The sequence below is a fragment of the Neofelis nebulosa genome, chromosome 8 (genome assembly GCF_028018385.1).
Source record: "Neofelis nebulosa isolate mNeoNeb1 chromosome 8, mNeoNeb1.pri, whole genome shotgun sequence".
NCBI classification, from domain to species: domain Eukaryota; kingdom Metazoa; phylum Chordata; class Mammalia; order Carnivora; family Felidae; genus Neofelis; species Neofelis nebulosa.
In genome coordinates, this window is record NC_080789.1 from 96,492,579 (window position 1) to 96,506,210 (window position 13,632).

Below are 13,632 nucleotides of genomic sequence, written 5' to 3' on the forward strand. Positions count from 1 at the left end.
TTAAAACCAGTTTTCTAATGGTTTTTGAGTTGATGTTAATTTGATGCAGATATTCTTGCCTCTTGTCTGGGGTGCCAGAGGTATCTTTTATGGAAATTTTATTCAGCCTTCAGGATTCTAGGCATTATGTATTTTCTTCCACTGAACTCTGATAGATATCTGAGCTATGAGCTATACTGGTATGAGAAGTGGATATTCCTCTATTTCTAGTCCTAAAAGCTTACGTGACTGATTTCCCTCATTATGGATGAAGCCACTGCTCGAATTTCCTAGGGACAGTTTCTGCACGAATCAAATATTATATAAGACGTATACTGGAAGAGCTGGTAGTCCTGTCAGGAAAACAGCCCATTTGTGTATATATAACCTCTTTTTGTTGTTACTGGTGTTGGGGGCAGGTAGTGTCATATATTAAGTGTTAAGATGGTTACATGCAAATAGTTTTTAAATTGATTTATGAGCTGTGTAGGAGAAAGATTAATTAACCAAAGCTTGGGGAAATATTTACTAAATGGTAGAATTAAGTTGTAGCAGTCACAATAGAATTATGGTCGAAATAACCAGTGGTGAATATTTTACCACAGTGTTTTGTAAATGGCACGTACATTGACGTTGAATGTGAACTCTAAATTTCACAACTTTGAGTTAGGCTGTGCTAGAGGTCTTATGGATCACATTCTTAAAACAGTTTCTTTCACGATATTTCTTTGTGGGGGGATGTGTGACTTCTCATATAAGGAATGGCTTGGAATGGCTCATCAGAGCCACAGCACATCATCTCCTAACAGATAGATCATTTGGGCTGTAGAATTTTAGAAAGGTAATTCTTAGGAGGGCCAGGGACTCTGAGGGAATAATGAATTAAAGGGCTTTCCTTTCAGAATGGAAACTTGGAATAGAAGAACCCATTAGTGTTCCACAAGGCTCAAATACTGCAAACTGCATCTCTTATTCTTGCAGCTGGTTTGCATTAATAGGAGATTTTGCATAGACTTGACTATATAAATTTTCTTCCTGTTGTTAGTGGTTCACTGCCTCCCCCCTCCTTAAATCCAAGTTAGGGTTTGAATCTTTAACAGCTTAGAAGGCAGTGCTAATGAGACCAAAGTTATGATTTCATTTTTTTTTTTTTTTTTAAGACAGGCTATTAGCTTCACTTGGGTCAGCTCGAGTACAAACTGCATACTCGTTCCCAAGCAGTTCACACATGTATATTGTTGATCAGCTATGGACTGTACATGAGGGTATAGGTATTGCTACTCTTAGAAAAATAGTTAAAAGGTCCTATGTCCTACAAGAATGTTTGTAGGGAAGAACACTTGATTTATTATTTTGTAGGGATTTAAAAATTCTATACTTGGTATTATCTTTTTAAGGTTACTATGACTGATTAGATTGTAAATAAAACATTTGTTTCTTACTGGGAATTTTCCACACTTCAGGTCACTTTAAGTACTTTAGATACAGATATGTATTCAAAATCACTAATAGTTTAGGAGGGATTTAGGTAGAAAAGTGAGAATTTTTGGAGGTTCTGAGTGACAGGGTTGGAGAATACAAATGAATCACATTATATAACAGTATGTAATATTGATTAAATAGGATTTATTTTCTTGGCTTCCAGTAAGTACAGTAGATTGTAAAATTAGTATTCATTCTGGCCTGTTCTGTCTTCTTGAGCTGTATATATGTATACAGTGGTGTCATTTGTTCCTCACTTTCTTCTTTCTTTCTCCCCTTCTTCTTTGAGTGGTAGCGTCCTTAAAAACCTGCCTTTCTCTTCCTCCAGGTTTGCTGTCTGTCCTCTTTTTGACAGATTATTTGGGGTTAATGGTACATCTACCTCCACTAGATTATACACAAAAAGACCTCCCCTTTTTCTTTGCCTGGAGATTCTGATGAAGTTTCTCTAATTGAGCATCGGTGCTTTTGTCACTTTTTTTTCATAGACACATTTGGGAGATAAAGAGAGCAGGTTTTGTTATTCTCTTCTTAATTTATGATGATGTGTAAAATTTCTGGTATATGGCATACTAAGAAAAGAGCACAGCTCTCCATCTAAATTAATCTTGCATAATTGGGGGAGAAAAACTGTTAGTTTCTCTTTCTGAGACTAGGCAACTGCCACAACCAGCTTTTCATCTCACTTTACTTGATAGTAGGTTAAATATAGTGAACTTGAAAACTTTTGGAAAAATACATAATTTTTTAAGTATTTCTTTTTCTAAGGAGGTTGTTTGCTTTTGTTATGTAGCTGGTGATGCTAACTACCGATCCTGCTCTGGGCTAGGTGGCAGTGCTCCCTCCCAGTCCATCCTATTAAGAAATCTTCCCAGTAGGACTCCTCCAGTCACCTGAAACTAACGTAGCATTGTGTATCAACTGCAGTTTAAAAAGAAATCATGGAAGAGGGGTGCCTTGGTGGCTCAGTCAGTGGGGCATCCGACTCTTCATTTCAGCTCAGGTCATAATCTTACGGTTTTAGAGTTTGAGCCCCACTTCAGGTTCTGCGTCAACAGCACGGAGCCTGCTTGGGATTCTCCCTCTCTCTCTCTCCCTCCCCCCCTCTCCCCCTCTCCCTGTGCCCGTCCCCCACTTGTACTTGCTCTCTCAAAAATAAATAAACATTAAAAAAAAAAAAAAAAAAGAATGGAAGAAAGCTTCCCAGCTTTTTGTCATGCCCAAGAATGAAAGCTGCTTTTTCCAGGAAGTGTAAGGAAATATTAAATAACAGTTGTATAGCCCTGTTGCCTTCTGGAAGATTGCATTTACTTGGGATCAAACTACCCTATATGTGTTTATAGTACATTTGAAAAGAAAAGATTGATACTTGGGAAATTTATATGTAGCAATTGTAAGACACAGTAAACTTTTGTGTTTTGATTGGGTCTTATGGGAAGAGTTCAGAATGTTTATCTGCTTACTCTATCTGCACCTTCAGTGGAGGTTCCTTAGATCAGGTTCTCCCTTTTTTTTGTAAGTGGTGAATTAACCAGGTGTTGGATATATTGGAAAGCTGTAGGTTTCAGATTTGATTTTTATTGTGCAGAGTTGGCAGAAAGAACAAATAGGTTTATCTAAGGTTTATAACCAGCTTCTGCAAAGAAGGATAGGACAAGGGGAATTGCTAATGGTGTCACATTTTTTTAAAAGACAGTCATAATTTTGGCTGATGCTTTAAGATAAGGCTGTGTCTGTAAGGATATATCTGATTTCCCTACTTGTCAGCTGATACTGACCACTTACCTGTAGGTGTTATTTGAAAGGTACAATGCTGGTGCTTGTTTATACTTCTTATTCATTATGCTGAAATCATTTCATCACCCTTTAGAAACAAGCTTCTAGTTTACTTGTCTGCACTGAGCTCCCCCTCGCCCTCCACCTCTGTGCCCACCCAAGTATTACAGTGTTCTGCGGCTTCCTTATAATATATACGAAAGCATTATCAGAAGGGATAATTTCTATTATTCTGATAGGACAGTCATCAAACAAGCCTTCGTATCTATTTCATAAGACCCTGCAGTAGGCAGAAGCACATTGTGTCTTAACATTCTTATTTTGATTGGTCAGGTTTCACTGCCAAAAACACCTGTTGCACTGAGGGCCTGGAAAACTGCTTTTCAGTAGCAAAGACCTATCATTGATAATTTATAAGTTTAAAGCATTTTTTTGCCATTATACAAAAGTTAAGAAAGTTAGGGGCACCTGGGTGGCTCAGTTGGTTAAGCATCCGACTTAGCTCAGGTCATGATCTTGCGGTTCTTGGGTTGGAGTCCTGTGTCAGGCTGTATGCTGACAACCCTGAACCTGGAGCCTGCTTCAGATTCTGTGTCTCCTTCTCTCTGCCCCTCCCCCACTTGTTCAGTCTGTCACTCAAAAATAAGCATAGAGGAAAAAAATTATAAAAAAGGAATGTTATCATTAGCTTTTTTTTTTTTTTTGAGGATGCTTTTCTCATTGCATACAACTTAACTGATTGACAGAGTAAATCGCTGTGTTTTGAATCACTGGTTGTTTTGAAAATGACATCGTTGGTTCAATTTTTCTCATAATTTTTTTTTTTTAGTATATGTGTTTTACTTCATTTTTTCTTCTTTCAGTTCTCAGCTTTTGCTGACAGATGCAGCAATACATACTAGTTATAGGTAAAGAGAGATTTCTTACCTACTTGGAGGTCATCTCGATTTGTTTTCAGTCTCTTATTATAAATTTCCTTGCTTTAGAGAATGTCCGTAGTTAGTTTTGTCCAAATCTAATTATACCTGGCACAACTTTGGGAAACAGAGATTGTTAGAACTTGGAGTATTAAGAAGTTTTGAATAAAGAGTGTATTATTGTATAGGATGTGTGCTGAAAAGTTGGCAATTGGTGAATGATCTATTTTATATTCTAAGCCTGAAATTGCAGGGCTACATTTTCCCTTCATGACACCTTCCTCTATTTTGTCAATATCCTAATAAGGGAATTTGTTTTCCAAGTTTTCAGATTTCTTTGTAAAGTAATTTCCTTGGCATCTTTAGCCTGTGTATTGTGACACTCTGTTATAACACAAAAGGGCCCATTTATGATGATTTTTCTTGTTTGTTTTAAAGATTAATTTCTTCCTTAAGAAATAATAATATGATCATCTGCCATTGAGATAAAGCTCTTTTGATTACAAGTACCTTTTGAATCTTTGCCAGTTTATAACATTCAGTGCTCCTTAAAATTGATTTTGTTCAGTTTCAGAGAAATATTCAAGATAATGAGCTTAAACACCTGAATGTTTGCCCCTTTCTACTACTTTACACCACTGTATGTATGTTAATATATATTTTTTCTCCACATGTTGCTGACATATAATAACTGAAGAATGATATTGATAAACACCATCATTAGATCCCTTAGCTCAACAGAATACCTGGATTAGGGGCTTATATTCATTGAGTTGTAAACATGGCGCTGTCCTTTTATATCACTTGCCATCTGTTTGGGATGTATCTTACGATAACACATTTTTGAATTCCTATTTGAAAGTTACCTTTTGATGTACAATTCAAGCAACATTATTTAACTTGTTATAATCTACAGCAGCCAAAGTAGTACATCATCTAATTATATGCTCTGTTGTCTCATTATGCACTCTACTTTATCTGGCTCTGAAAAAATTATTGCACATATATAATGAGAGAAACTTGCGTGATGATGAGTGTAAACATGCTTTCCTGAAATGCCACCACAAACCCTAGACCCTTACCAAATAAGATGCTTTGCCTTACTTAAGAGTTAGTATGGTTTTATCTATGTGAATTAGAAGAATCTGATGCATGTTGTTATTTTAGTGAGCACATTTGAACTTGCTCTTGGATAATTTTTAAAATGTTCTGTTACCCTTCTTCTTCTCATGTTTTAGTATAAAACCATTTAATATGTGTGGAGATATTTTTAGTTTCAGTCTACCTTTTTTGTTCCTTTGGTTTTTATACTCCTGAAGTGAAAGAGTTCTGATTTTAAATATGCTATTTTCTTTAGAAATCAGCTTCTTTACAATTTGGAATGCTGTTTAATTGTTAAAAGTTGTAATCTCTCGATCTTTATTGAAACATTTTATAATATCGGGTACTGACCTTAATTCTTGTTTGATTTTCCATTTAACTGGATGACTTTAGATAATTCAGATAATAATCTGGTCTTTGCATTTTGACCAGTAAGATTGTTTGAACCAGATGATCTTTACGTTTCTTCCTGTTACAACATTTTCTGGTGTTTTTTTGTACTAACTGTACAAGATAACTATGTTATTTTAGATTAAGGACAGATAATACATTTTGCCTTGGGAGAGTTGCTTAAAGGAAGTTTGTATTCAGATGACTAGAATATTTTCTTTTTTCTTTAAATTTTTCTTCAGTTACTATACATTTAATCCCTCTTAACTGAAGAAGACTTGCATTTGGGGGGTTTAAATCTTTAGTAACTCACTTTTCTTTTTAATTTTTTTAATGTTTATATTTTTGAGAGGCGGGTACAGAGAGAGAGAGAGAGAATATGAAGCAGGCTTCAGGCTGTGAGCTGTCAGCACAGAACCTGACGTGGGGCTCAAACTCACAAACCACAAGATCATGACCTGAGCCAAAGTCAGATGCTTAACTGACTGAGCCACCCAAGCGCCCCTTTAGTAACTCAGCTTTACTGAAAGCCATATCTTGCAATATCCGTTTATATTTTGTATTGACCCATATATAAGCTACCTCGTTATTAACATGTTTGGTAGGTTTAAATGAATGTTTAAAGCCATTTTTTGAAAACTGCCAAACATGTAAATGTAACAGAGTCCATGTAAAACATTTTTCAGGAAGAGATTTCTCTGTAGGTGGAAGCTATTATGCTTTTACAAGGGTCACAGAGATCTTATTTTTACTGTTTTTAGTAGGTTTGGAAAGGGTAGGTAGTCAGATAATGGCAAAGAGCACAATTTTGGGACTTCTTGGGAGGGAATTTATGAATCCTTGAGCAGTTAAAAGTGGCCAGTATTTTAACTTCTTATTTAAATTTAAAATTATTACCAGCTATTTAATGATTCTGTGTAATAGTTATTCCTAAAGTTATCCCTAATGAACAAAGGCTTCTCCTTCAGTTATTTTTTGCACTTTAAGTGTAGTTTACAATTTAAAAATTTCAGTGCGCCTCGGTGGCTCTGTTGAGCATCCAACTCTTGATTTTTGCTCAGGTCACTATCCTAGGGTCATTAGATCAAGCCCCATGTCTGGCTCTGTGCTGACAGCAAGGAACCTGCTTGAGAGTCTACCCCTCCCCTCCCCCACACATGCATATGCTTGCTCACACTCTCTCAAAATAAATAAATTAAAAAAAAATTTTAGACCTTCTAAGAATATTATAATGCAGGCCCTGTAATTATTTTTGTTGAACTCCTAGATTTCCCACACTGTTAATTCATTGCACTATATATATATATATTTTTTTTTGTTAGATTTGATCTGAAATAACTAAATCTCAGAGAAGGATTAGAATTCCTTTGGCAGGGTGCCTGGGTGGCTCAATCAGTTAAGCGTCTGACTCTTGATTTCACTCAGGTCATGATCTCACAGTTAGTGAGATCAAGCCCAACGTTGGGCTCCATGCTAACAGTGCAGACTTGGAATTCTTTCCCTCCGTCTCTCTCTGCCCCTCCCCCCACTATGCTCTCTCTCTTTCTCTCAAAATAAGTAACTTTAAAAAGAATAGGAAGAGGAATTTCTTTGGTTGTAGTGAAATTTTCGGTAGACTGGTATTTATTTAGTATTTCGTTTATAATTGTGAGCTTCTGAAATCTTTCAGTCTTCTACAGTTTGTAAGTAAGAATGAAATTAGAGGCTTTATGCAATTAATATCACCCCTATCCAGAGTTTTTTGTTTTGTTCATTTATTTTTTATTTTGGATTGACAGTGATTTGGCTTTTATATTCAGTTGAGATTTATAACGTTGCTTTTATATTTTAGCTATTGTGTTATTCTTAAAATGTGAAAAAAACCCTTCTATGCCACAGTAGATTTCATTAGGCTAAAGGTAGTAAGTAAACAATGTTTCATGGGTTTGCAAAGTTGTTTTTGCATAAAGAAACTGTTTATAGTTTTCATAAAATTAGCTATGTTTTCTAGATACAATGCTCACACAAACATTTGTTCTTTCTGTCCCAGGTTTCTCTTCCTAAAATTCAGCATTCTTTGGTGCTTTTTGCTTAGTTAGCTTCTTGTATTTGCCCAAGGTCATATAATTTTCTATTTAGGAAAGAAATGCAATTCCAATTTCCTGATTTCCTAATGCAGTACTTTTTGTGTTGTGCTGTGTTGCTTCTCTTTGAGACTGTTCGTTTTGAAATAATTTGAGAACTTACAGAAAATATAGAAGAATAATATATCTTTCACCCAGTTTGATTCTACCTACTCCTAGAACAGTTATCAACACCAGGAAATTAACATTGATACAATATCCATTATTCCTATTATATTTATTAATTGGAATTCTCCCCTAAGGAAGAGCTGTTCTCTCCCCTTTATTCAATTTTTCATATATATATATATATATATATATATATATATATATATATATGTTGGTATGGAATCATGGATATGTATTTTATTCTATAAAATTATGGAATATTATAAGGTAATATTTCATTATTATCATTAAATTGTTGCAAAAATCCCAGAATTGGCATTAGGAGCACCTTCAAGCTGATTCCTGTGTCCTTTTCATGAGCGTCCTTCTCTTCTTTTTAAATTGTGGTAAAAAACAAAACAAAACAAAACAAAAATGCTTAATATAAAATCTGCCATTTTAACCATTTTTAAGCAGAGAGTATAGTAGTGTTAATTATTTATGCACGCTGTTGTACAACAAGATCTCTAGAACTTTTTCATTTTGCAGAACTGAAATTCTTCCAAATAGCTTCCTTTTCCCCCCTCCCCCTGGCCTGGCAACCACCATTTTAACTTGCCTTTCTCTAAGAGTTTGACTTCTTTTGATACCCAAAGTGGAATCATCTAGTGGAATAAGTGGAATAATACAGTATTGCCTTGTTGTTACTGGCTTATTTCCCTTAGCATCATGTCCTCACAGTTCATCTGTTTTGTAGCATATAACAAGACTCCCTTATTTTTAAAGGCTGAATAGTATTTTATGTATGCACCACATTTTCTTTACCCATTCATCCATCAGTGGATATTTAGGTTGGTTCAACCTTTTGGCTATTATGAATAACGCTGCAGTGAACATGGATTGCAAACATCTCTGAGATCCTGTTTTAGTTCTTTTAGATATATACCCAGAAGTGGGATTGCTGGATCATATAGTGATTCTATTTTTAATTTTTCAAGCAACCCCTATAATTTTAAAGCCTTTTTTGGAAGAACAGATATTCAGCTTTATCTTATATTTCTCTTGCCTCAGCCCTGGAATCAACTGTTATTCCAAAGAACCATGGTTCTTTTTAATGAAGGGTAGTATTTAAAAACCAGTATCTGGGGGGCGCCCGGCTGGTTCAGTTGGAAGAACATGCAACTCTTGATCTTGGGGTCATGAGTTCGAGCTCCATGTTGGGTGTAAAGATTACTTAAAAAAAGAAACTTTAAAAAATTAAGATAAAATGAAAAAACAATATCTGGACATAAGGCATGCTCATTGATACTGGAGTAATTTGCCTTTCAATAATAAGGTGTTGATTATTATTTCTACTCAGACTCCAAATAGAATTTATTTTAGTTGTATTTGAAAAGAATGAGAGGAAAGAGAACAGTTTTCCCTTGTTAACATGCTAATGTTTTCTGCGCTAGGGTTTTTGGAAGGCCCTAGGACAGTGGGACTCTTAAAAGTGTCTCATGAAGCAATTGATAGAATTGACCAAGGTGGTATTGTGTTGATCATAATAATGCCTTCAACTGAAAATCTGTTTTCAATTTTTTAGTTTTCCTGAGTAATTTTGGCTTTAAAAGCTTTGGCCACAGTAGCAATTCTTAGCTCTCTGTAAGAGCATACTAACTGCAAATGTTTAATATTCTAAACATGACTCCTTGAAAAAATAAAATTATGTAATGAAACTATGATATTTTCTCTTTTCACATTAAAAATCACTTGTATTGGGGCACCTGAGCATCCGACTTCGGCTCAGGTCATGATCTCACAGTTCGTGAGTTCGAGCCCCGCGTCAGTCTCTGTGCTGACAGCTCGGAGCCTGGAGCCTGCTTCAGATTTTGTGTCTCCCTCTCTCTTCCCCTTCCCCACTCGTTCTCTGTCTCTCAAAAATGAATAAACGTTAAAAAAAATTTTTTTTAAATCACTTGTATTTACCGAGACATAAATCTTAAACTAGGTTAAAAGGCTTTAATGCAACACTGTAATTGCCCTTACGCTCTCTTACACAGGTACATGACATCTCTTTACTTCCCCTACTAGATTCAAAGCATTTCTCCCAGTGAGCATCTGCATGATTGAACTGTTACTTCCACAGATATGTATTCCTTTTTTTTTTTAAATACCACTTCTGTGAAATTCTGTTTTATACCCTATTATCAGTGAACCTCCAATGAGGTATATTGTCTCTTTATATATAAATTTTAATTCACTACTTGTTTTGGACATTGGCTGGAACATTAGAAGAGGAATGGTTCATTGTGAACATAATTTAAATTTCTCTTTTAGGATGTCATAATGTTCCCACTCTAGCTCATTTTATGATGGGTACCTGGTTGTCCTGTTGTCATCTATCTCTTGAACGTGTCTAGTCAAGTGGAGTTGCATAGCAACAACTTTGGTAATAGACTGGCTGTGTTCCCAATTTATGGGTAATCCGGTCTTGACATTTAATAAGCTGTTGAAACTGCTCAAGAAAACAGATGTGATACCTACAGAAGGTTTGCTATTACCTCCTTTCTGTGGAGCTATTCTGGTTAACCCACATCTGTTTCCTGTTGTAGTCTATATTCTCATTGCGGTTTGTAATATTTGGGAATGCCTCAGAATAGTTAAATCCCTACCACAATGTGGTTGAAGCAGTTGAAACCACTAGAGACTCTGGTTCAGATTTGGAGGTAGATTTTAGAAGTGACAGAAGCCCAATTTCAGTGTAACGAATTAAACCACTCTGAGGTAATACAGTGAAGCACACCGTCAAGAGTTGCCAGATTTAATTAGTGTTGGCTCCACCTTGAAAGCATAAGGGTAATCTTTTGGAATCACTTAAAATGGTTCATTTGTTCTGGGTTCAGAATGTACAAGCAAGCTTTAACCAGGATTTGTGTTGTTATTTTAAACATAAGAAGCTTAAAACCATATTTACAAACCTAGTAACCTGCCCCAAACTGTAACTTGTTGGGTATGAGAAATATAATAGTGATTTTCTTTGAGATGAAGCAGTATGTTCTTGTTTCACTGTGTTGCTTCTGTCCAGTAGAGATTGTGTAGCTGGTAAAAAGCACAGTATTTAGGGGAGATGTCATTTTCTTTCTTTTTTTTTTTTTTTAACATTTATTTATTATTGCGAGACAGAGAGATACAGAGCGTGAGAAGGGAAGGGGTAGAGAGAGGGGGGAAGACACAGAATCTGAAGAAGGCTCCAGGCTCCGAGCCGTCAGCACAGAGCCCGATGCGGGGCTCGAACTCATGAACTGTGAGATCATGACCTGAGCCGAAGTTGGTTGCCTAACCAACTGAGCCACCCAGGCGCCTCATGGGAGATGTCATTTTCTAATGGAAGTGTCATCTCTGCAAAAGTAATGCAAAGAAACAGATTTCAGAAAGTAATCATTGGACTCTGTATAAAGAGAAATATATGGTTCTTTAGATGTAAAGTCTCACAATCAGATTTTGTTTAAGCTGTTGATCCCTTAATCTCTTCAGGGGATTCTTATAATTGGTTTCCACATCATATCAGCAACAAAAGTGATAACAGCATTTGTTAATGACAGCTATTGTTATTATTATTATTATTATTATTCAAGTACGCTTGGACTTGCACCTTATCTTTCCTCCCTTCTTTATTTTTTAATTATGAAAAATATCAGACATAAAGCAGAGAGTCTCATGAACCACCATCTTTAACCATTATTATTAGTACATGGTCAATCTAGAATACTCTTAGTGGGAGAGCCAAGGAGATGGCAGATATGGATTATCTTATTAAACTTAAATATTGGGATAACCTAAAAGAAATCAAAGAATCAGGCCTTTGTCCTTGCTCTCACAAGTCTCAGCTAGTTCTTTGAAATGTGGACTTGGAAATGTGATAAAAGCTGGGGAAAAAAAGTAGAATTCTATTAAATTTTTTCATCAGAAATCATTTTTTGAAATAATTTTAACCTATGTTAGGATTTAAGTATAGTATAGCTGAAGAGGAAGTAAAGACCAAATGGAAGACATTTCATTGTTGTGGCTTTACTGAGCCTACTGGCTTTACTGAGTCTTTACTAAAGACCAAATGGAAGACATTTCACTGTTGTGGCTTTACTGAGCCTTTACTGAGAGAGACAGAATGTGAGTGGGGGAGGGGCAGAAGGAGAGAGAGAGGGAGACCCCGAATTCGAAGTAGGCTCCAGGCTTCGAACTGTCAGCACAGAGCCTGCCTGACACAGGTTGGAACCATGAAATCATGACCTGAGCCAAAGTCAGACGCTTAACCAACTGAGCCACCCAGGTGCCCCTCAGTAATAAATTTTTAAGTTTTGATTATGTGTTGAAATAAAAATATTTTGGATATATTGGATTAGATAAAATACAGTATTAAAGTTAATTTACCTGTTTCTTTTTACTTCTTAGAATCTGGCTACTAGAAAATTTAAAATTACAATGCATGATTCACCTGTGGGGCTTAAATGTTTCTCTTGGGCAGTATTATTCTAGACCCAGTCCTCTTATAAAAACTACAAGAAACATAGGGAATTAAGGGAAACAATGTGCTTCTAAAATTTCGTTTAAAAATCTTTAGCACATCTTAATTACATGGTTTAGGTGGAAATAGATGTGATGTATCTAGCTTTAATGTGCACTTTATTTACCTCCTTCCCCTCTACCCCTGGGGGCGGGGAACTTCTGGTTTTTGCTTTTAAAGTGAAAGAAAAAGGATTAGCTAAAAGGGACTAATGCTCTAGTGGGTAAAGCTACAAAATCCTTAGTTGTGGCTTTTAGGAAAACTGTATTTGAGTCCCTGGCCACTGTGCTAAAGATCTTTGCAAGACCTTCATTACCATTTGTTGTTGTTGTTCTGACAGATGTTGCTAAAAACCTTTTATTTTACATATGTTCTTTGCTCCTTTTTTCTTCTTCCTGAGACCCTGGCTTGCACTTAAAGCAGCATTAACACTGATCCAAACACCAGTTTGGACAAGGGCCTAGACCAAAGCATTTCTAATCTATAATCCCTTATGTGTAATTCTGAAATCGAAAAAGCTCTCAAAACCAACTTATTTCCGTTAATTCATTTGGTGGAACACCTGACTTGAAGCAATGTAAGACTATCTGTAGTCTTTATTTATCCTTTTTTGTGGGAATATATATGTATTTTGCTGCAAAAATATTAATGTGTTTGGCAACCAAGTGCTCCCTGAAGCCAGGCAGAGGCGATATGCCATGTGCGTCGTGTTCACCTTTCTCAATTTCACAGTAAATCTGAAGTCTGAAATATGGCTGGCCCTAAGCCTCAGATAAGGGATTTGGACCTCTATTACCATCCCACAGTAATTGAAAATATTTTATTAACCCTAATTCTGTATTTAAGATGATTATTTTCAGCACAATCTGAACACAGTAACAGAGGTAAATGAGGTCCTCCCCAAACTGAATTTTGTCCTATCACTCTCCTTTAAAGTGCCCTCAGAAGTATCTTGTTTTCTATAGGTCTCATCCTGAAGTCTCATCCCTGCCATAGGATGGTATCTATCTGCCTAATGTTGTCTCCTTTGAGTCCCTTTTGTGTTCTCTCTGCCTCAAAGCATTTGTTTCAAAGTCACTCACACAAGGCATCCTTGACTGTGTCTTTTTTTTTTTTTTAATTTTTTTTTTTCAACGTTTTTTATTTATTTTTGGGACAGAGAGAGACAGAGCATGAACGGGGGAGGGGCAGAGAGAGAGGGAGACACAGAATCGGAAGCAGGCTCCAGGCTCTG

The 13,632-nt window shown here is 36.1% G+C and overlaps 1 protein-coding gene across 3 annotated transcripts in view; it reads left to right on the plus strand.

Moving 5' to 3' along the window:
• LRP6 (LDL receptor related protein 6) overlaps nucleotides 1-13,632 on the plus strand; it is a 181,722-nt gene that overhangs the window by 112,155 nt on the left and 55,935 nt on the right. The window lies entirely within an intron of this gene.